We start from the raw sequence: 25,032 nt of genomic DNA, 5'->3' as shown, positions 1-25,032 counted from the left end.
TCATTTGGAAACAGGGTAGAGGTGGGCAGGATACATCAAGATTGCTATAAAATATAGAGCCTGAGAAACGCTAGTAAACCAAAGCCAGGTGTAAACTAGATATAATGGAGAAGCAACTATATAGAAGCTCATGTTGGAAAGACAGGAACAGAACATATGTAAAGAAATAACTTGCGGCCATTGGGGAGACTGAGTAATTTGTCCCTAGAGCTGCCCCATACTTAATAGTGTTTCAGCCCAAATCCTGGTCTTCTTGTTTTCTTAGGCTGTCATCTTAGGTAGCTTGACAAGATTATCTGCACCTGCAACCAAATGGTCAATGTAGTCCATTCACTAACATTTACTTAGCACCTAATACAAGCAAAACTCTCCATTAATTGCTACAAGGAAATCAAAGATTTCTTTTTAAAGTGACTCTCCCCTCGAAAAATGATCCTGTTTGAGATTTTCTATAAATCAATATTACTAAAATATCCCCTTGTCTCTTTCTAGAAAAAAGTAAATCAGTATTTTTCAAAATTCAGGTTAAAGATAATTGTACTTTTTCCCCTAAGCAAAAATTTAATGACTTTTCTCTCCCTAGAAATCAATACCATATATAAGTTTGGTTCCATTTAAGGGTATTGATCATACTAGGGCAAAATTAATTTCTTGTCAAAATTTAATAAAAATGAATCAATATGTATTATTAATAGCCTCAACATGCATTTATATAATTAAAGAGTAAGGATGTACTGACCGAATTTTTAATAATATTATATTGTATTTACTATTTGACTATTAGTTTTCATATTGAATACATGTTTCTTCTTTAATATGACCATACATTAAAATTGCTTGATATGAAGTCATTTTCTTTTCAATTACGCATGTAGAATATAAATCACCAAAGGTACTTGATTTCATTGATAAAAAGTTTTAATGTCTGGAGCAGGTGGGGAGAAAAAAATGGAGCTATACTATCAAGTGTTTCCCCTAGAAATGGAATTTTTTTTTTTAGGAGAATGATTTGGGAATAGAGGGTATGCATTAACCCGTATTAATAAAACTTTAGCCTGAAATATGAAGTTGTTTTAGAATATGAAAAAACTACTAGGGACCAAGCCCCTAAATCATAGTAGGATACTGCATGTTTATCCAGTTTGTTATAGAATGACGTAATAGGTGTCATTTTGCCACACTCCTTCTTGCTCCATTTTTGCTCATTCTCTAATGGAAGATGGAAGGATTTTTTTTTTTTAAACAAAAAGGCTGTGGGATAGAGTTGGGGGAGTTTGGCTTTAATTACTCCCACTACTTAGCTTATGTATATCCAGGCAGAGAATAACAGCGATTGTTAATAAATTGCAATGTGTTAAATTTACTTTAGTTAAATCCCAATGTCATCATCCAAAATGTTTTTATTTTTTTGAAGTGGAACAAAGTAAACAGGTATTTTAATTGAAGTCAAAAAATATTCCCCTTAATTGAGAGTGAAACAAAAATCCAATGTAAATTTCCTAAAACAGTTTTGAAGTATTCTCATTTGGCTACACTTAAGTATCAGCTATATTCCAGTTTGGAACTTAAGACGGACTCATCTCTCCATCTTCTGCACCCACCTCAGAACCTGGGTGGAAATTATATGCTTGTGTCAGGAGATTAGAACCATATCTCCATTCCACCAGCGTGTAGTACTCATGCAAGACCTACAAGCTAGACAGCCCACATGCAATTTACACTCAGCTCTTTTCCACCCCTGCTATCTCATCTACTGCGATCATTTTTCATTACTGGTGCATGTCTGCATGGATGTTTTCTCCACTAAATTGTTCTTTGAGAGCAGGGAGGACCTCATTCATTCACCATTACATCTTGCACATTTCCTCCCAATATTTTTTTTTAATATTTTTATTATTCAAATACATTTGTCTCCATTTTCCCACCACCAGTTTCTCCTGCCCTACCCACCCCCACCTCCCACCCTCAATCCTACCCAGTTTTGGCTTTGTCCACGGGTCCTTCATACATGTTCCTTGACTTGACCCTTCCCCTTCTTTTCCCCACTATCCTCCCCCTCCCCTCTTGTTACTGTCTGTTTTTTCTTTCATGTTGCTGGTTATATTTTGCTTGCTTGTTTGTTTCATTGATTAGGTTCCACTTATAGGTGAGATCATATGGTATTTGTCTTTCACTGTCTGGCTTATTTCATTTAAAGTAATGCTCTCCAGTTCCATCCATGCTTGTCATGAAGGGTAGTAGCTCTTTCTTTCTTTCTGCTACGTAGTATTCAATTGTGTAACTGTACCATAGTTTTTTAATCTGCTCCTTTACTGATGGGCACTTAGGCTGTTTCCATCACTTGGCTATTGTAAATTGTGCTGCTATGAACATTGGGGTATATAGGTTCTTTTGAATTGGTATTTTGGGACTCTTAGGGTACAATCCCAGCAGTGGAATCGCTGGGTTAAAAGGCAGTTCCATTTTTAGCTTTTTGAGGAAATTCCAAACTGTTTTCACAGTGGCTGCACCAGTCTGCATTCCCACCAACAATGTACTAGGGTTCCCTTTTCTCCGCAGCCTTGCCAGCACTCATTGTGTGTTGATCTGTTTATGATGGCCATTCTGACTGGTGTGAAGTGGTATCTCATTGTGGTTTTACTTCGCATTTCTCTGATGGCTAGTGATGCTAAGAATCTTTTCATATGTCTCTGGGCCCTGTGGATGTCCTCCTTGGAGAAGTGTCTGTTCAGGTTATTTTCCTGTTTTTTAATTTTTCCTGGAGTAGAATGATGTGAGTTCTTTATATATTTTGGAGATCAAACCCTTGTTCAAGGTATCATTGGCAAATATATTTTCCCATACGGTTGGTTCCCTTTTCATTTTGCTGTTGTTGTCTTTTGTTGTGCAGAAACTTCTTATTTTGATGAAGTCTCATTTGTTTATTCTTTCCTTTATGTCCCTTGCTCTAAGGGACATATTGGTGAAAATATTGCTATGTGGAATATCTGAGAGTTTCCTGCCTATGTTCTCCTCTAGAACTTCTATGGCATCACAACTTATTTTTAAGTCTTTTATCTATCTTGAGTTAATTTTTGTGTATGGTGTAAGTTGGTGGTCAAATTTCATTTTTTGTCATCATCCAAAATGTTTTTTAAGGATATGATCTACTGTCTACTGTAATATCAGCATGAAGGACATGAAATCTCTCTCTCTTATCATTAATAAATTTTAAAAAAGCATGGGAGTGAAAAGGTGAAGGAAAATAGGCTTTCATCAATGAATGAACCTTCTGTGGGGGAAGTGAAGATTTTTCTTGGCATGAACTTGCAAACAAAGAGTAAGTAACCAGTCTTATTATTCTGCCTTTGTAATTCCAGCTGAAAGAATTCTTCCTCTTGTTACCAGGTATCAGAGTTTTTTCTTGCACAATTGGGGACAGTTTAGAAAGAGGATAGCTAATTTTTCCAGAGCTATTGTTTATTATCTGGGGAATGAATGGTCTGAAAATAACAAAAAGAGAAAGAAAAAAATGTGTGTTGCCCTCATAGTGTCAACGTTTAGTCTTCAACCGTCACCCCTCACCACTTTAGCCAAAGTGAAGAGAAATAAAATTTGAACAAGTTTTGCTCATAATTTCCCTGGTATTTCAATATGAAATCATATGCTTAATTGACAGGTATAAAGTCAAAGACATGTTTAAGTATCTGGAACACAGAATTGAAATTTAGTTTGAAGAAATATAATTAGAATGAATGCAAATTTTTTTATATTAAAATGCATTAAGCTGTCAGTATCCTGAAGAGCCTAATGAAAATTAGAAGAGCAAAATATATCTAAGAATGAATCACATAAGTGGAACATCTTTCTATTTACCATCTTAACATAGAAAACTTTAGTATGTATCATCCTACATTCTATTCTTCGATAGAATTGTTCCCTCTTCAAAATTTCATCATCCCACCTATTTATAATGAGTTCCTAGACACAGATATAAAAATTAAGTTTTAAAAACTCAATTATTTTTCCTAAGTTCTTCACTTTTCATTGGTCATGTTGGAATCACATTCACTTAATCTAAAATTCATACACTTTTGGGTACTATTACATAGGATTGCCAAAATAACATTATTTTGACCCAACATAAACTACAAACACTATGTCCATACTAGCATACATTCTATGCTATAAAGAGACAATTGAAATATAATATTCTGGTAAAAAAAATAAGACTACTTTTGAATTCTTTTCATGGGTTACACAACCACATAAATTACTACTATTATTATTACCCAAGTTTCTCATCTTCTGTATAGGCTTAAAGGAAACCTCTTGCAATAGAAACAAAATTAGAATAAATACAAGATATTATCACTATATATCATGGATATGGCTATTTTAAAGTGTTTCTTTCAGATTCTGAGGTTTGCTACATATATTTTCATGCAATTCTTCCAAATTTCTTTGAAAACATTAATAGATTTACCATTTAGTTTCTTGGGTTGTCCTACAAATATAAATGATTTAATGAGAAAAGGCAAGATGAAAAAATAATTACTGGAGAAAAGTCAAATAACTGTTTCCATTATGGTTGCTTTAGATTCTGTGACAAGCACGTTTAATACTCTGATTGCTTATCAAGAAAAATAGACCAGAACAAGGAATATTCCTAAAGAAGTAGCATTGAAGAACTCTCCTACAAGCGGATTTAATTTACATTCTTACTGTGTACATGTAGAATTTCTTTTTTAATCTTTTTGCTTTTACTCAACATAAATGAGTCTATGCCAAGTGTTTAATAATTTAAACTGCAGAATAGCTTTATGCTTTAAAATAAATTGACATCTTTAGTAAACACAGGGCCAGTCAGACCATTTTACTTTATCCATTTAGTTTTGTGCCTTTTTCTCAAAGCCATGTACCCCTCCCAACCTAATTGTGACTAAGCCACTGCTACTTGGTAACAGGCCTTTTTGCAATGGTAATTAGTTTCTGGGGCAAGAGGGGCCTGCTCTAGGCTATTAACTCCTTTTAAACCAAAGACTCAGTGTCTACACTTTACTATAAGATGGAATAGGATCATCAAGTAAGTCTCTTAGGAGAAATATTTTTGTTATTTTCTCTATCTTTTGGGATACTTGCATATTTATCCTTTAGGTTTTCCTACTCCCTCCTGCCAAGCATCTATTTTTCCATTTATTTCAAGATTCATTTTGTCTTTATCTCACCATCTTACTTTTTTAGTACTTCCAATACTTTTCTGTTTTTCCCATTTTTCAGACTTTGCTTCTATAATAATTTATATATTCCTTAATGTTTTTCTTGATTTTATATATAGATGACCAACATTCCAAATATGTGGTTTCTTTATTTTTTAATTTTATTTTAATTTATTTTTTCAAATACATTTGTCTCTGCCAATCCCCCACCACTTTCCCTTGCCCCCTCCCTTCTTCCCTCCCTCAGCTCTTCCCCTTTGGTTTTGTCCATGAGTCCTTGCTATGTGTTCCTTGACTTTCCCCTTCCCGTCCTTGTCCCCGCCCCCCCTCACTCCTTCCCTCTTGTCTCTGTTGATTTCTTTTCCTTTCAGTGTTGCTGGTCTTATTTTCCTTGCATCTTTGCATTGTTGGTTAGGTTCCGCTTATAGGTGAGATCATATGGTATTTGTCTTTCGCCCCCTGGCTTATTTCGCTTAGCATGATGCTCTCCAGTTCCATCCATGGTGTTGCGAAGTTTAGCAGTTCTTTTTTTCTTTCTGCTGCGTAGTAATCCATTGTGTATATGTTCCATGACTTTTTGATCCAATCATCTACTGATGGGCAATTAGGTTGCTTCCAACACTTGGCTATTGTAAATTGTGCTGCTATGAACATTGGGGTGCATAGGTTCTTTTGTATTGGCGTTTTGGTGTTCTTAGGGTATAGTCCCAGCAGGGGAATCCCTGGATCAAAAGGCAGTTCCATTTTCAGCTTTTTGAGGAAATTCCATACTGCTTTCCATAGTGGCTGCACCAGTCTGCATTCCCACCAACAGTGGACTAGGGTTCCTTTTTCTCCACAGCCTCGCCAGCACCTGTTGTTTGTTGACTTGTTTATGATAGCCATTCTGACCTGTGTGAGGTGGTCCCTCATGGTGGTTTTGATCTGCATTTCTCTGATGGCTAGTGATGCAGAGCATCCTTTCTAATGCCTCTGGGCCCTCTGTATCTCCTCCTTGGAAAAGCGTCTGCCCAGGTCCTTAGCCCATTTTTTGATTGGATCGTTTGTCTTCTTGGAGTGGAGTCGAGTGAGTTCTTTATATATCTTGGAGATCAAACCTCTATCTGATGTATCATTAGCGAATATATTTTCCCATATGGTTGGCTCCCTTTTCATTTTGCTGATGTTTTCTTTTGCCGTGCAGAAGCTTCTTATTTTGATGAGGTCCCACTTGTTTATTCTTTCCTTTATGTTCCTTGCTTTAGGAGACATATCAGTGAAAAAATTGCTGCGTGGGATATCTGAGAGTTTCCTGCCAATGTTCTCCTCTAGGACTTCTATGGTGTTGCGACTTATATTTAAGTCTTTTATCCATCTTGAGTTTATTTTTGTGCTGGTGTCAGCTGATGATCCAATTCCAATTTTTTGCATGTAGCCGTCCAGCTCTCCCAACACCATTTGTTGAAGAGGCTGTTATTGCTCCATTTTATGCTTCTGCCCCCTTTGTCAAATATTAGATGCCCATAGAGACCTGGGCTTATTTCTGGGCTTTCTATTCTGTTCTACTGGTCTACGGGTGTGTTCTTGTGCCAGTACCAGATTGTTTTGAATATAGTGGCTTTGTAGTAGAGTTTGATGCCCGGTATTGTGATCCCTCCTACTTTGTGTTTCTTTCTCAAAATTGCTGCGGCTATTCGGGATCGTTTATGGTTCCATATAAAGTTTTGAAATGTCTGTTCTATTTCTGTGAAATACATCATTGGTATCTTAATAGGGATTGCGTTGAATCTATAAATTGCTTTGGGTAGTATGGACATTTCTTCGAATCCAAGAGCAAGATATATGCTTCCATTTATTTCTGTCTTCCTTAATTTCTTTTTTCAATGTTGTATAGTTTTCTGCGTACAGGTCTTTTACGTCTTTGGTTAAATTTATGCCTAGGTACTTTATTTTTCTTCTTGCTATATCGGATGGTATTTTTTCTCTGATTTCTTCTTCTTCTATTGCATTGCTGGTGTACAAAAATGCCTTTGATTTCTGAATGTTGACTTTGTATCCTGCTGTTCTGCCAAATTCACTTATTAGGTTGAGGAGTTTTTTGGTAGAGTCTACAGGGTTCTCTATGTACACTATCATGTCATCTGCAAACAATGAGAGCTTTACTTCCTCCTTTCCTATTTGGATGCCTTTTATCTCTTTCTCTTGTCTGACCGCTGTGGCTAGGACTTCCAATACGATGTTGAAAAGAAGCAGTGAGAGCGGACATCCTTGCTGTGTTCCCGATCTTAGTGGGACAGCTTTCAGTTTTTGCCTGTTGAGTATGATGTTGGCTGTAGGCTTTTCATATATGGCCTTTATTACGTTGAGGAATGCCCCATTTATTCCCATTTAGCTGAGTGTTTTGATCATAAATGGGTGCTGTACCTTATCATATGCTTTTTCTGCATCTATTGAGATGATCATGTGGTTTTTGTCTTTTATTTATGTGATGTATCACGTTTACTGATTTGCATATATTGAAAAATCCCTGCATGCCTGGGATGAATCCCACTTGATTGTGGTGGATAATCTTTTTAATGTATTGCTGGATGCGGTTTGTCAATATTTTGTTGAGGATTTTAGCATCTATGTTCATCAGCGAAATTGGCCTGTAGTTTTCTTTCTTTGTAGTGTCTTTATCTGGTTTTGGGATCAGGGTGATGCTGGCCTCATAGAAAGAGTCTGGGAGTCTTCCCTCCTCTTGGATTTTTTGGAATAGTCTGAGAAGGACAGGGGTTAGCTCTTCCTTAAATGTTTTGTAAAATTCTCCTGTGAAACCAGCCGGCCCTGGGCTTTTGTGTGCCGGGAGTTCCTTGATGACTGCTTCAATTTCCCCAGCTGTTATCGGTCTGTTCAAGCTTTCTGTTTCTTCCTCCTTCAGTGTTGGAAGATTATACTTTTCTAAAAATTTGTCCATTTCATCAAGGTTTTCAAATTTCTTGGCATATAATTGTCCATAGTAGTTTCTGACGATCCTTTGTATTTCTGTGGTTCAGTTGTTATTTCTCCTCTTTCGTTTCTGATATTATTAATTTGGGTCCTCTCCCTTTTTGTCTTGATGAGTCTGCTTAAAGGCTTGTCAATTTTATTTATCTTTTCAAAGAACCAGCTCCTTGACTGGTTGTTCCTCTGAATTGTTCTTTTTGTCTCTATGTCATTCAGTTCTGCTCTAATCTTGACTATTTCCTTCCTTCTACTTGCTCTGGGATTTATTTGTTGTTGTTTCTCCAGTTCTTGAAGTTGTAGTTTAGGTCTTTTATTTGAAATGTTTCTATCTTTTTTAGGTAAGCTGTACTGCTATGAACTTCCCTCTCAGGACCGCCTTTGCTGTGTCCCATAGCTTTTGGACTGTTGTCTGTTCATTTTCATTTGTTTCCAGACATTTTTTGATTTCTTCTCTTATCTCATTATTGACCCATTCATTGTTTAATAGTCTACTGTTCAGTCTCCATGAGTTTGCAAGTTTTTGAAGTTTCTCTTTGAGGTTGCTTTCCAGTTTCAAGGCCTTGTGGTCTGAGAAAAAGTTTGGTATTATTTCAATTTTCCTGAATTTGCTGAGGCTTGCTTTGTGTCCTATCATGTGGTCTATCTTTGAAAAACTGCCATGAGCATTTGAAAAGAATGTGTATTTTTCTTTTTTGGAATGTAAGCTTCTATATATGTCAGTTAAGTCTCTGATTCAGTGTGTCATTCAGCGCCACAATATATTTATTAATGTTTTGTTTGGAAGATCTGTCCATTTTTGACAGTGGGGTGTTGAAATCTCCTACTATCAGTGTGTTGCTGTCTATATCTTTTTTGAAGTCCTCCAACAATTTCCTTATAAACTTGGGGGCTCCGATATTGGGAACATATAAGTTTACAATGTTGATGTCTTCTTGATAGATTCTTCCTTTAAGTATTATAAAGCACCCCACTGGGTCTCTCTTTATGGCCTTTGTTTTGAAATCTACTTTGTCTGATACAAGTATGGCAACCCCGGCCTTTTTCTCTTGCCCATTTGCTTGGAATATTTTTTTCCATTCCTTTACTTTCAATCTGTGTAGGTCTCTTGCTCTGAGGTGGGTCTCTTACAGGCAGCATATGCGTGGGTCATGTTTTCTTATCCATTCAGCTACCCTGTGTCTTTTGATTGGGGCATTTAGTCCATTCACATTGAGAGATATTACTGATAGAAACTTACTCATCTTTTCTCTGTGTACCTGTGTTCCTCTCTCTCCCATTCTTTTCCTTCATCTGTTTAAACCAGTCCCCTTAGCATATCTTGGAGTGCTGGTTTGGTGGAGATGTATTCTTTTAGCCTTCTCTTGTCTGGGAAACTCCGTATTTCCCCTTGTATTTTAATGGAGAGCCTAGCTGGGTAGAGTAGCCTTGGCTGTAGGCCCTTGGTTTTCATGGCTTGGAATATTTGTTGCCATTCCCTTCTGGCTTGCTGTGTTTCTGTTGAGAAGTCAGCTCCTAGGCGTATCGGGGTCCCCTTGTATGTTACTTTCTCCTTCTCCCTTGCTGCCTTGAGGATTCTCTCTTTGTCTTTGACATTTGCCATTTTAATGATGATGTGTCTTGGAGTGGACCTCCTTGAGTCCCTCTTGAGTGGGGTCCTCTGTGCCTCCTGGATCCATGAGAGCCTTTCTCTCCTCAAATTGGGGAAATTTTCCATCATTACTTTTTCGAGGAGGTTCTCTATTCCTTGCTCCTCTTCTTCTCCTTCTAGTATCCCTATTATACGGATATTATTGCGTTTCAGGTTGTCCTGCATTTCCCTAAATGTGTCTTCATTCTTTTTGAGTCTTTTTTCCCTTTATTGTTCTTTCTGAGAGCTTCTTTCTACCTTATCCTCCATCTCACTGATTCGATCCTTGGATTCATCCAGCCTGCTTTTGATTCCTTCTACTGTGTTCTTCAATTCAGAAATGGTATTCTTCATATCCTCTTGTGTCTTCTTGATAGTTTCTATGTCCTTTTCCAGGCTGATATAGTTTGCTGTAAGATCCTGATAGTTTCTCTGCAGTTTCTCATAGTTCTCTTTGAGCTGGCTGAGTTCATTGAGCTTCCTTAGAACCATTGTTTTGAATTCAGTATCTGATAGTTCCATTGCTCCTATTTCATTTAGCTCTCTCTGTGGGGAGTCCCTTTTTCCACTCATTTGGGGGGAACTTCTTTTTCTTCCCATTTTTGTGAGAGTCTGTTAAGTATTTTTGTCCTTTACTTTTCTTTCTGGGCCTGCCTCTTATGATGTCAGCTCTTGACCCTATAGGACCTTGGGTTGTTTGTTTGAGCCTTCCAGGAGTCTACTGTCTGTGTCTGACTGCTGCTTGGGGCAGCTCTGTGACCCCTTCGGTCAGGGCTGGGCAATTTTGGGGGATCTCTCTGCACTCTCACCCCGGCTCCTTGAGCGCGCTCCCAGTGCGGCAGGATCCCCCGCTTGCCTGGGCTTGCATGTGCTTGCCCCAGACCAGGAGGCTTATTCGCGACCATGCGTACTCATCTGGCCCCCCTGGCCGGCGAGCTCCATGGCACTGGTCAGTTTAGGGTCTTCTATTGTGTATTTTCCCCACTTTTGGCTCTTTGGGTGCGTTGCTTGCCCTCGCCAAATGGGGACTACAGAAATGGGAGGAAGTCAGCTCCAGGACTCTCCGGTTAATCCTGTCTCTGGTCTCTCCTCCAGGGACTCTGGGCAGCTCTACTAATTTTGTGGGCCGCTTCGCAATCGCAGGTGGGCGGGTCAATTTATGCCTGCCCTTGCCCCTCTGTGCAATCCCTCGCAGGCCGCATTGGTGCCAATCTGTGGGAGGCCTTGCCGGCCGGTGCAAGCATTCGTCAGCCCGCGCGGGTCACATACACGCTCGCCAACCCTCGCCGGTCACTCGGCGCAAGTGTGCGCGCCTGCACTGGGTGTTTTTGGGGTGTCTATGTGTGCTTTTTGGCTTTTGGCTCTTTGGGGGTGTGGCTCCTAGGGGGTGTAGTCTTCCTGCGCAATGGAGACTATGGCAAGGAGAAGGAGTCGGGACTCCCCGGTTCCTCCTCCCGTTCTTTCCCCAACGCCTCCGTCTCCAGTCTCTCCTCAAGGCTCTCCCAGCCAGTCTGCATTCAGCCTCCCAGCTCACACACACAAGCTGTGTGCGGAGCACACAAAAGGCAGGTTAATTGATTCCCTTGTGCCTGAGCGAGATGGTAGCTGCAGAGTGGGAGGTGCGTTATCACCGGAGCTCCACCGGCAGCCGTCTCAGTTCTCTTCACAAAGTTTTCTTCACCAGTCTTTTCCCAGGCACCAGCCCACCCTGCTGCCGCCTCTACCCAGAGATCAAGGAGGGTGGCTGCCACTGCAACTTTTGCGTTGGCCCTTTAAATGTCTCTTTGCATCCCCAGCCACCTGTCTCTGGCAGAGAGTGCCCCTAAGCTTTTTGGGGTTGCGTTTTGTCTGTATTTTCTTGGTTTTAGCTGCTGTAGTTTAGGGGTCCCTGTTTATGATTCAGGTCCCGTTCTTCTCGGGGGAAGCTCACTGGCCGTTTCAATGTCCCTCTGGTGCTGGTGCCCGTGGGCACCCAGCCTACCCTCTCGAGCCTCCAACGCACTTCTCACCCGTTGGGATGTGTGAGAGTAGAATCCACTGTCCGCGGCACCAAGGCTCCTCTCCCACTATCGCTCCACTGCTTTCCAGGTGATTACTCCACTATTTAGTTGCAATTCCAGTTTGGTTTTGGGAGGAGGTCAGCATGACTCCCATTCACTCCTCCGCCATCTTCTCTCAGATTTTGATTTTACCCAAATATGTGGTTTCTAATCTTGATTTTCTTCCCTACATATTAGTTTTGTGTCTTAAGAAATTACTCAGTCACCCTGAATCTTAGTTTCTTAATAAAATGAGAGTAAAGGTAAAAGTATATGCATGACAGATGTTACTGTGAAGTTTCCATATACTTTAAGGGTTTTTTAAATTTTCTAATTACTAAAAATGTTTTCTTAATGCATAAATAATCTTAGAATTACATAACCTAGCCCATTCTCTGTTATCCAAATTAATTATTAGATATTATTATTATCAATAAAGAGATACTTGGAGCAGAATGATCACATTATCCAGAGCTAAAAGATATGGCTTCCTAAATAGACTCCTCTCTTTGCCTTCATTAGGGTACGCTCTCTCTGTGCTTCATTTTCTACAGCCCTAATTATTATATTAGAGTTATTGAGAGATTCAGTTAGAAAAGCGTGTATGGGATTGCTAACGTGAAATCAGATGTCTTCAAAGCCACCAATATCATTAGTATTAACAATGTAGATTTGGGTAAGATAAAAGTAGTGCAGTGGTTCTCAATTTGGTTTCAAATATCAATACTGGTTCCAATCTTTAAAACAAATCTTAGTAAAGTAAATCGTTAAAATGAAAGCACAGAATTTGGAGTTAGATAATGTGATCTGAATCAGGTTTAATTTATCAGCATTGAGCATATTACTTAACTCCTGTCAGTCTCATTCTTTCCACCTTCAAAGTTAGGATAATTATCATTCCACTTATTTCACATGGCTGTTTCAAGAATAAAATGAAATGATAAATTTAAATATATATATATAGTTAAACTGTAAATCTCAGTGTAGTTTGAAAGCATTGTTATTATTATTGATTTAATTAACCATATATAGTTTTCTCCTCTTTTAAAAATAAAACAGATTATCATTTCTCATTTTGTTAACAGAGTAGCCATTTGAATGGTATAATTATGAAAATCTGACTCAAATCTTAATCTATGATACACTAACAGCTTCATAAAAATGATCCGTCCAGATATAGTCAAAATAAGAAAATGTTTTTCAAAATACAGTCAAGGGTGCATGCAAAATTTGAGTGATTCTTTCAGACCAGCTTTAGTAATTTGTTTTCTTGATAGGGTAATTTTTCTATTAAAAAATCTAACATAATAAAAATTGTTAAAAAATCATTTTGTGCCAGTAAACTGTGCACAGAAATACTGTAAAACAATAAGTAAAAATGCACACACTGTTTCAGCGAGGTCTCCACGCTTTCTAAATGAGCCGCGTACTATTGTGGCAGTACACATTCAAATTGCCACCTCAACAAAATTACAAATTATTAGAGTCTGTGAACCCTTGAAATCTATATAAAATAATTAAAACCATAAATGCTAAATTCTCTAACACCAAGAACCTACAGAGTTCACTTAGCTTTGTACAGATTTACTCATTGAGTAAAACAGAACGATGATCCAAGTCACATGGCTGGGGGCTTGCCATGCAAATGTGTGACTCAGAAACCTTTGCTGCTGCATACTCAAACATATGCCAGCTGCGTCAGATGACACCAGAATGGCCTCTTTAATAAGGAATAGGTATTTGAGAGGTAGCATTGTACAGTGACATGTCTGAAATATAAACTACCATCAAATTTCATTTAACTTTCTTGTTTGTAAAGTAATAATTACATTCTTCTCATAGGACAATTGACAATTAAATGCAGCCACATGCATAAAGCATTAGCACAATCCCTGGCCCCCCATAAAAACCCAGTAACTGGTAGCTTTTATCATTTTGAATTCTAGTAGTATACGACGGCCACAGGTTTCATTGATGGAAGCCATAGGACTCTACTCATGTGCAATATTTTAAAACATCTTTAAGCTATAGTGTCTTTCATATCATTTGTTGACTGAACTCAGTCAGAAGCATGTCCATTCTCCAGGTCAGGAGTTTGTCTCCATCCTTGGAGCCTTGCATATTAAAATAGCTACTTAACTATTCAGGCCTCAAGAAGTCAGAATTTATAAGGATTTGATAATTCTTTATGGCAAATAATTTTGAAACTACAATACTCACCAGAATGCGGTCCAAGTGGTATTTATGCCACATATAGTCAGAATTATTAGGGAAAAAAAATATTTCATACAAGTTTTTACAAGAAAATGTTAAGAAACAAAGTGATGTCAATTTGTAACTCAATGTTGGGGGTTCTTAGGAACTGTCATTAAATACTTTTCACAGAGGCTGTAATCATTGCCTTGAATTTCTTGAAGAGTCATGTCGCATCTTGTTAATTGACAGGTATTGAAGGCGTGAAGGGTCTTTCTACTTTCTTAAAGGGAATGTCTGTTTAAGTCACTCAGATGGACAGAATATTTCTGGCTTTCGCAAAAAATAAAACTTCTTAGTCTAATTAAAATATAGGTAGTTGAAGAGAAACAGGAACCTTCCCATGACCCTTCACAAATATGAAGTAAGATAACATAATAGTAGAAAATCTTAGAGGCAAAAGGATGCGGTGTGCAATGAAACTGTTTCCTTGAGATGCTGACTGGACTAAGAAGATGCATAATAAAATACAAGAAGTTTAGGTCTCTATGCTTTTGCCATCTCATTAGGGTCGGTATAAATGGCATAAACTCCTTCTTAGGCCTTATAGTAAACTCTTTGTGGCATGTCTTCAAGCCCACATATTGTGTTTATATATATGAACATTTATACTTTTACAGTTTGAAAATATTTTCAATAGAAATTGTGCATTGTGAATTATTTAAAAGTACTATACTTAGTAATCACCACATATACACTGCCCTGCTGTGACCTGAACATACAAGGATAAATAACATGCATGCACGTGGTCTGGGGTTGTACTTGCTCATTGGCCACGAGGAAGTTCTCCCCAATCCATGAAGTATAACACGGTCAGGAAGGTCATGTGTGAAGGGCGATGATGGTGACATCCCCCAGTATAAAGGACCAGTGTGTATTGAAGATGCCACTGAAGGGGCTAGGAAAACTAACCAAACATTTGTAACAAGGTTTGATTTTTTTTCTTCCACTTTTCACTATTTTATTTTAATAGCTAAATGAGTGATATGTTTTTAAGTGGAGGTTCTCATAAGTAGATTTAATTATTTAAATATGTTTCCCTCACCATCGAATGGGGGCAGGCACCAAATATAGCTTTTAAGTAAAACTTAAATATGCAATCTCACCTCAATATTTCCCACATTGTCTAATGGACACTGATATGTGGGTGAAGGAAAGTAAGTTATTAAGATGGTTGTTTTAATGACTTGGAAAAAAAATAAGAACAAAAGGAAGAAGAAAGAAAAAGACAATATGGCTTCTTTAAATCCAGGCTAAATATAGCACTTTTTAAGATAAAATAAATCCTATTTCTCTAAATTTGAGTCAATTTCAAATAAAAGTTTATTATTTGGATAAATGTAAGGGTACTTTCTCAAAAGCTTTTAAAAGTTAAAGTTAGATTCCTCACCTACTATTATTTAGAACTTTCCTTTTTAATATCAGCAATATAATTGAAGTGGAAATGCCAGTATAAGTTGTTGTTTGGGTTTTTTTTTCTTAAGGACTTTATATACAGTTACTTAATTCAATTGTTGCAGAAAAAATTATTACAGATTTGTCAAATTAAATGTAAATAATCACAAAATGCTTATGTGATAACAGAAAATTGTTGTGTTTTTTAATTTTCTTAATTATTACTAATGCTAGAAAAATTTTAAGAATTATTTGATGGTTGTGGAGGCTGCTGTGCTTCCTTTCTGGAATTACTGAGTACTTAGGGAGAGACCTCTGAGCTGCCTAAGAGGTTCACCTAAGAAGAGGTATTTAAAATCTATTGTCTCCTTATTAAACTATGAAGACTAGATGACATGTGGGGAATTGAGTCTATGTGTTGTATTTTCACTCTGTGGTAGACTTTACCAGGCTAATTGCCCAATATTTAAATTCACAAATTTTTTACTAATTCAGAACCCAAAAAACACTGTGTGTCACCTTGATACAAAATGTTCTCTACATCTTTCTTCCAAAAGTGATGGCTATGCCCTGTGTGTTTTCACCATTTATTTATTTGGCTAGCTAAAGGATGTTTTATTTTAATGTTTTCATTACATAATGAAGAAAAGAACAGTGTTAAAATAACACTCATAGCAGATTAACGTTTTCTCCCTGATAGTTTGTGGAGAAACCAGGCTGATTTCAAGCACTCTGAAGCATTGGAGTTTAGCAAGTAATCCAAGCAAGGAAAAGCACAATTGCAGCCTGAGTGTGTTAAAGAAAGAAAGAAAGGCAGCATTGCTTCAATCTGCTTTCAAGGGTGAGCCATTCACCCTGTACCACTGCTGAAGTGAAGCATTTTTAGTGATTTGCAGATTAAGAATCTAGTTAAAAGTGATCAATCAATCCTTCTCATCAAGCTTACCACAGCATGTTCAGGAACTTGAAAGCAATCACTGCTGTTTGAGGAAAGCTTACTTAACTTGTGTTTCTTATAATGATAGAGAAAACTATAGTTCATCATGAAGGTTCTGTCTATTGAACATTTTGATGAAAAGTCAGAAGATTGTGCTGGCATAAATCAACACATGAATCCAGACGCTATCAGGTAGGATGAAGAGCAGAGTTTACCCACCTCACTTATCATTACATTTGAAAGTCAACTAGGAGGTCACCTCCATCATGAACTTCTGCACACATGTAACTGCTTTTCACAATTTTATCTTATATTATAATAAAAGTACATGAGATCAAAAATTAAAGCTATCTGGATGATGTTGGTATTATATTAGAATAGTAGACCACAATCAGAGATCAAAGTGTTTTTATCAAATCTTGAAATTTAAAGCTGTATTTATAAAGGATTATTTCAAACCCTTTATATTCATTTGCCAGCAAAAATAAAAGAAAAAAACATAAAAGGTAGTGTTTTTCAAAGAGATATGAAATATTTATATACTATTATTATTACATTTCTATAATGTCTTGGTCTCTTTATATCAATTGGTTCTTTCAAGTGAGAAGAGACAAAATAATGTTACTTCATAACACTGTGATTATTTCTGGGGAATTTTAGAATCTTGCTTGTCAGCTTTATTTGACTTTAGTGAATATCATAGTAAATTCAGATATTGCAAGAAAATTTACTACTCCCTGGCCTCTTAATGGCACATTGAAAACTGTTTCATATTTATATATATTGATTGTGGCCAACCTTTTATAATAAATGTTAAGGCAAAATCACTTTAACCCCAAACCATGGATCACCTCTGGTACAACGTGTAACTGATCAAGATTAGTGACCTTAACAATTTTTTCTTACCTTAAAGATAATTATTATTAAATGACTTGGGTTTATTTTGCTAAATAAAAGGTATTTATGAGATACTATAGCTTGATTTTTTAAATATCATAAATCATTTTTATTTCATTAAATAAAAATGCTTCAAATAAAAATGTTTTTTTAATGTTACATATCAATGTTATAGCCTTGAAAAGCCAACTCAGTCACCATTCCAACTCAGAGATATGTTCACGAGTCAGGCTTTTCCAGTGGATCAAACCATAGTTTCAAAATTTATCTAAATCTTTTAACCTCTGAACAGCAACTCTATTCAAGGCAGTTAGACTATGGAAATAACATAGAAAAAGAAACAAATTGTATACACTAATCTATTAATCATTGTTTTGTATGATTATGAAATGTTAGAAATAAAATGTCTAATATTAAAAAAATGAATAAATGATGATCTGTACTCTGAGTGTAATATTATACAACTATTAGAAATTATATTGACTAACTTTGTGTGTAAGTATTATATAATTAAACTGAGAGCTTCTAAATGCCAGGGATTCCATTTTACTTGACTCATTTGGTCTCCTGTATTATGAGGGTTACACTAACTGTTGCAATAAATATAGCATAACATGTTAGTCATCTATCACAACATATGTTTATATATGCCTCAACTAACAGTCCAATGTGGATGATCCCTTACTGGCAGACAGCTTGCTCTATTCAGTATCTCAGAATTCAGGCTTCTTTCGCCTTATGGCTTTACCTTCCCCTAGGAAGGCATTGTTCTCTGCATATAGGCAGGGAAAGAGAAAGAGCATAGAGAAGGCACAATGATCCTTTAATGATCTGACTCAAAAGTGGCATACTTCCAATCCATTGGTGAGTACTATGACATGGTCAAACTAAATGTAAGGTGATTTCCCAGGGATAATTCTATGCTAGAGAAGGGAAAATACATATTTTGGTAGCTAATTTGTTGTTTCTGCCACATTTTCTTTGTACAGGATTACCTGGAAAATAACATGAAGGCATAAAATAGCTTGATTTTGGGAGTCCTTCTTGAAAAATGAGCTAGAGACTAAGGCAGAGGCCAAAGTATATAGTCTCAGGCGTCAAGTGAATAACTTTACTCTTTATTTTCTATAAAATGAGGAGGTATCAAAGGGTTAAAGAATGGGGAATAAGACGATCAGAATTGCAATTTTTCTAAATATATTATGGGACAGCAATGTAGAGCATAAACTTCAGAGGGATAAGACTGGATGTAGAGACACAGCTAGAAGACTAATTAGTGCAGATGATAAAAACAATAGCAATGAAGTGAAAGCAGATATAAGACCTAAGTGGTGGGATAGACAGAACTTCAGAACTTCATTCCTAATTATGGAAAGGAGGTAAAAGAAAAGGCACATATGGGGACTACTTCCTTCTTTAAAGCTTGTTGGACTATATTTACCAATATAGAAAATTCAGAGAGAATAACAGGGTTTTAGGGAAGAGTCATAAATTGTGTTTTGGAAATACTGAGTATGACATGCCTGTAAATCATCCAAGAGAAAGCAAGTATTCTGCAGGTGGCTGACTTAAGGGGTCTTTAGATGTAACTATTAAACTGGAAGTTATAAGTAAACCGGTATGGGTTGAACACAGCCAAGAATGATGCCATCCTTGGAAAGTCTATATAATGCAGAGTGAGTAGAAGACAGAACCTGGGTGATTCCGGGTTTTGAAGGGGTAAGAAATTTTAGATGATAAAGTAAGAAATGAAATAGTAAAAAGGGAGACATTGAAATTATGACTGATACAGAAAATGAACAAGGTTGTAGATTAATATATGTGAATAAGAAGAGATCAAGAACAGTGTGGAGAGTTATGTAAAATTTAAATATAAAAATAAATAAATACAATCTAGGTGAGGTATAAATATGTAGTGGCAAGATTCTACATGGAGCTAGAATGAGCAGACACAAAAGATCAGGAAGCTGAGATCGACAAAGAAAACTACCATGATAAATCTGGATGGGGTCTGAGAATCAAATAATCAAAATAGAAGATTGCCATGGTTCTTTGTGCTTATTGTGTCTCATCAGTTATTTCAAACATATTTAAAAATACATAAATAAAGCAGAGTAAATTGCTCTAGAAATATTTTATATTCATTTTGGTAAATTAGAAAATGAAAATAAAAACGATTTATTTTAACACTGGTTCAGAGTTTATGGACAAATTGATCAATCACATTGTAACTCAGTCCCATTGCATTTCAAATTCTTTTGCTTTAATTGAATGGACATTTATCACGTGTCTGCCTTAAGCAAAACACTACACTAGGCACTAGAGAAGTGAGTGAAAAAATAGGAAGCACTTTAGGATCTTTCAAATGTGAGCTGCTCTTCTGCATTTATATGATAAAATCTTGTCAAGTTGGGATGTGTGCCTTCAAATCATGAAATTACCAAAAACTGCAGGAAAAAAATCACCTGCGTTCTTTGATGGGGCATTTGCTTTTAATTTATATTCATTGAAATTCCATCCATGCATTTGACACCACAAAACTGAATTTTCATATATCACCACTTCATTATGAGTGATGTAAGAATAGAACTTGTTTCTTGAACTCATTCAGCATTCTAATGAACAGAACACAAATTTAGTTTCATTAAAAATAATGGAATCTCACTATCCTACAGCCATTTAAATGCTTTAAAATAGAATGGTCCTCTTTTTATTCCAGGAGGCGTATACAATAAATCTCATTATGAAAATTACCATATTCACACTATCTTAATAATGCACATGCCAATAACTCCACAACCTTCAAACAAACAAATAATGATGAAAATTATGCTAGCACTGACAAGAGTTAGGAAATATTACTGAGAAATAAACTATTTTTCTCTTATTTGTAAAACAGCTTCTTTGCTTATTTAACTAGCTAAAGGATGTCTAGATTTTGAACTTTCAAATGCATTGAGAATGTAAAAGTCGATAGAGAGACATTGATAGGTGTCTTTTTACACACAGGTCTGTGGGCCTGCACACATAAAGACATCAACACATAAAATCAAATCCTAAACATTTTGGAACTAGGATTAAAAAGATACAGTAATCTTCCTAGAATGTCATAAGCACCATTCCAATGGATTATCCAGCTGATATTCCATTGTTGCTCTTCTCCATGGATTGAGGCACCAGTCTGAGTAGATTTTTATTCAGAGATAAGTAATCTGAACCAATCCTAGCCTTTCCTGTTTATCAGGAAACCACTCATTTCTCAATTCCTACAACTCATTGTTGCCTACCACTGTTAATCTTAAAAGAGGCTTAAGGAGTTAACATTGTACACTGAGCAGAGGCATTTAAACTGCTGACACAACCAGAGCATAGGCAGCTACAGACTAGATTGCAGATTGATCCCGCAGTCTCTCAACCTCTCTCTAGGAGAAATCAGAGGTCAGGTTTCCTGTTCTGTACTTTCAACTTATACTAATGCTTTATTTCCAGGTACAAGACCCATTTTAAAGGTGCAGTTGTGTCACTTGAAAGGGGCAAGGCCTGGAGCGGGTCAGCCTCAGGCTGGCCTGCAGTGTGTGGGTTCTTGACTTCATGGAGGAAAAATTTCACAACAGGAGTCCAGGTGATTTTGAGAGTACGTTTATTAAGGCTGGGGTCCCTGAAACAAAGGAAGGACTTAGGATAAAAGAAGTAACAGGAGAGAGCCCAGCTGCTGCTCAGCTTTGGATTCCTAAACAACACATTGTAGGAAAGAGGTGGGACCCTTAGAGTTTAAGAAAGAAAGATAAAGATGCACCCCGGAGAGGGAAGAGAGATGCGCGCATGCTCCAGAGAGACCGCAAGCTGGCATCCTTCATCGTTAGGGTTTTTATCTCCTTTCTGCCAAAATCTTAGGGGAGGTCTTAGGAGAAGTTTTCTGCAGAATATTCCTCTGCTTTCCAGGTGCGTTCTTTAATATGCTAATGTGTTATAATGAGCATAAAAGGGTGTTTGGGATCATTCTCTGGTCAGCCTCACTGCTGTACTTTTATCTTGAATCCATCTAGCTCTAATCAGGTTTCTCTTATTTGTTCTTCTGACTTCATCCGTCCTTCAGTTTGGCTGGCAAAAATGGCACTGATTGGGTATCTGTTACTTATGTTTCTGACCAGGGTGATTTAAGCTATTTATTCTCTGATTAGGGAGGAGAGGTATAAACCATCTGCTCTCAAGTGTCATTGGTTAGGTAAGATAAGGTCTTGCAATTCACTAGTTGGCTATAAATTGTTCAAATTGTTTGGCCTTGTTTAATTATTTTGTCTTAGTTTCCCCATTGCACTTGCCAAGGAATTTTCTTAGCTTCTTACTATCCTGTCTCAATTCTACAACCCCTGAGAAGAGTTTTTCTCTGAATTTGCTCTACTCCTTCCCCAAAGTGCTCCAAAAGAGAGATCGTCTATACACATTTCTGTGAAAGTATCATATACCTCTCTTTTCAAATACAACATAGAGACCAATCTCGACGCTGGCTAAACAACTTCTAAAGTCCTCTGTAATCTGGAATTTCCTTGATTTTATGCATTGAATCCACATGGTTTTGGAGTTAGAGTCAATTTGTAATTCTAAATGCTCTAACATTCTAGCTTGATTATTTAAACTCTTATATCCTCCATTTCTACAATGTTTAAGTGGGTACAGTAAAGCTGGACTCCATGTCTCATTTATCTATTTTAAGGATCAAATGAAATCTTTTGAATCAAAAGAAATTAAATTTAATTTTTGTGATATGAGACACTAAGTAAATGTAAGGGATTTAAATTTTTCTAATTGGGAAACACATTTTTAGGATATCAAACTTACACTTCCTTTGTTGAGAATAAACCAGGGTAACAAAGTAAAATTCCTATTTATTTTACTACAACTAGATGTAATTCATAATGTGTCTTAGAATCTATTATTGACACTGTGATAAAAAGTTAATGTGCAAGGTTAGGATAATTGCTTACTGGTTATAGTTTAATTAATTACTTTATACATTCTATTTTTATCTACCTAGAATGCAGTCAATGAACACAATTGCTTGCAAAGTATAGGTCAATTGGTTTCAGTGATTTTTCAAATGGAGAATGATAGTTTTGATTCTGTATTCTATGTAAAACAATGGTGGATCTTCAAGTCTTAAATTTGTATAATGATTGCAGTTTAGATTAGGGAACAATTTGGTTGTCAAAGATAGGAGTTTCTAATCTCATTTTTACAGCTAATTATGGGGTAAGTTTAGAAAATCACATGCAAGAAAGAGCATCCTTCTTCTAAATTCTCCTTAAGTAAAATGATAATAACCTTTACTTATTTTGTCTGCAACAGAGGTTTGGGGACTATCTTGTTCATTGTAATTTAGAATTAGAGAACTTCCGAAACTAAGCAAAAAGAAAGACACTGAAGCAATTGCCTTGTTTTTGAAGGATGCAATTTTTTCAGTTTGCTTAAATTCTTCCAGTGTTGTTTATTAGCTTGCTGGTAGCTGTGCATATTTGCGCCTCTCCTGAGGTTCTAGACATTCTTTGTTATATAGCAGCATAACAATCTAGTGTTTGACATGGGATTAAATGCCTGCTCAACCACTTTCTGGCTTTGTGACCTTATACAAGTTATTTAGTCTCTCTGAAGCTCTAGTTTCTCTTTGGAAATGGAAATGAAAATATCCATTTCATAGTATAGTTTGCAATATTTTAATGAAAGCAACCACAACATGCAATAAACACTAATAATTCCTGGCATTTTCCCTTTCCCATTTTGCTCTGTGCAAACTTGGACTCAGATAGGCAAGGGTTTGATTTCTAGTACTAACATTTATTTACTAAGGTTACTAAATTATTTACCTTCTTGGGTTATTCATTTTTTCTATTAAAAGTGGACCTATTGCCCAAAAATAAATGTGATACCATGTGTGAAAGTGCTTTACACATAGTGGGTATGCAAAAACTTGTCATTAAATAGACTTCAAATTGGGACTTTTTTTCGCGGCCTCTTCTGCCAAAGACCTGTTTAAAATGGATTGTTGAAGGAGTTGATCCACAGAGTACGATTACCTTCAACACAGAGAAAGAAGAAGAGGGAAAGAGCAGGAGAGAAGCAACATGTAAACTTTCACACTGAGAGTCTGCCACTTGGTGATAGGGCAGGTGTACGAACAAGATAAAGGTTTCAGTTCTTCAAGGTGTGCGTCTGCAATCATGCTGTTTTGAAGCCTGCCCTTACTATGGCACGTCCCACCATGCTTTGTCATTAAATCCCCAAATGCTTTCTCTGTCCTTCTACTTTCTCTCCAAGCACCACTTCACAAACATCTGCAGAACCAAAACAGTAACCAACTGTGTGAAGTTGCCTTGGTATATTCAGGTTGGAAGAAATGGGACCTACAGGGGACCTGGATGAGAGGGGATTTTTTCTGTTGTCATTTTTTATGGTTTTTTTTTTTTTCAGAATAATTTTTTTATTTTCCCAATCAATTTGCAGAGTGCTGTGATAGTAGAGAAAATTTTCAGATAAGCATCCAAATCCCATAACATAATGCTAAATTATGTCCTATGTAGGATAAAAACAAACATCCTCACACCATTGTAAGGGGGAAATCCATGGTCCATCTCAAGCAGACAGATTCCTACTTAAATTGCTCCATATTAAACTTGAACTGAATTAAGAATAGAAACTACTATTCCCAGATTGGAGAAAAGAAACAAGTTGGGAAATACTACTTTTTACAATATACTACTCAAGTTCATTTGATCAATATTTTTGGTCACTTACTATGGAAGTTAATGTGGCAGTACAGAGAAGAGGGTAGATGAACTGAATAATTTTGTGCTGTGTTTTTTCTTCAATGACCCTTTGTAAAAATTTTTACAAAACAGCATAAAAAATATGGAGTGTCAGATTCCACTCTGTGATGGACCATGTTCTTTCAGAGGCCCTCTTTGATATGCTAAAAGTTTTCTATAATTCTCTAGCCTCAAGAAAAAGGGGGACCCTTGCTCTATGAGACCAGTAAAGAGGAATCTTTGGTCTAAGGACTTGTTAAAGAAAAAAAAATTATTCATGACTCTTGTTACAGACGGTAAGGCAGACTTTATTCTAGGGGAGCTACTACAATGGGATCTCTTAGTAGGGGGGAGAAAGTGAACTCAAGTCAATTCCAACAAGGACTGTGGGGCTTTATCACTGAAGAGGAGGATGCAGGTTCGTGAACAGAAATATACTAAGAGGGACCATCGGAGTAAGGAGATTCTTGCTAGATATACTCAAAAGAGTTATTGCTGAAGGCAGGCCAGGGTGATAGATATTGATGGTGGGAGATGACATTAGATTAGATATCTAAGATGGTCAAATGTCAATGAAAGGAGATTATCACTAAAATGACTTAGTAGGATCCTTGCTCACATTGGATTTCATAAGTACAAAGATAGAAGCTTAAAGCCAGGCCTAGTGGAGCAGAGGGCTCAGAGAAGCCTGATTAAATTTCAGTCCGGGAGGAGTCTATCAGAACCAAGAAATATGAACATTAGAATATGGGTTGTGAGGCTGGCAGGTAGACATGTGTGATAAGGGGAGGCAGATGATTCTAGCAGCTGACGAGATTTTGCTTTATTGCGACCACCTAATGGCTTGTGACATTTTCCTGAAACCTGATATTCTGCTTTTTGTCTTTTAGAGCAGCAATTGGAACAATTATTTCTTGAGCAT

This window comes from Pteronotus mesoamericanus, unplaced genomic scaffold (assembly GCF_021234165.1).
Source record: "Pteronotus mesoamericanus isolate MK-2021 breed Mesoamerican mustached bat unplaced genomic scaffold, CSHL_Meso_final contig_73, whole genome shotgun sequence".
Classification (NCBI taxonomy): domain Eukaryota; kingdom Metazoa; phylum Chordata; class Mammalia; order Chiroptera; family Mormoopidae; genus Pteronotus; species Pteronotus mesoamericanus.
Note: the sequence above shows the minus strand (reverse complement) of the source record.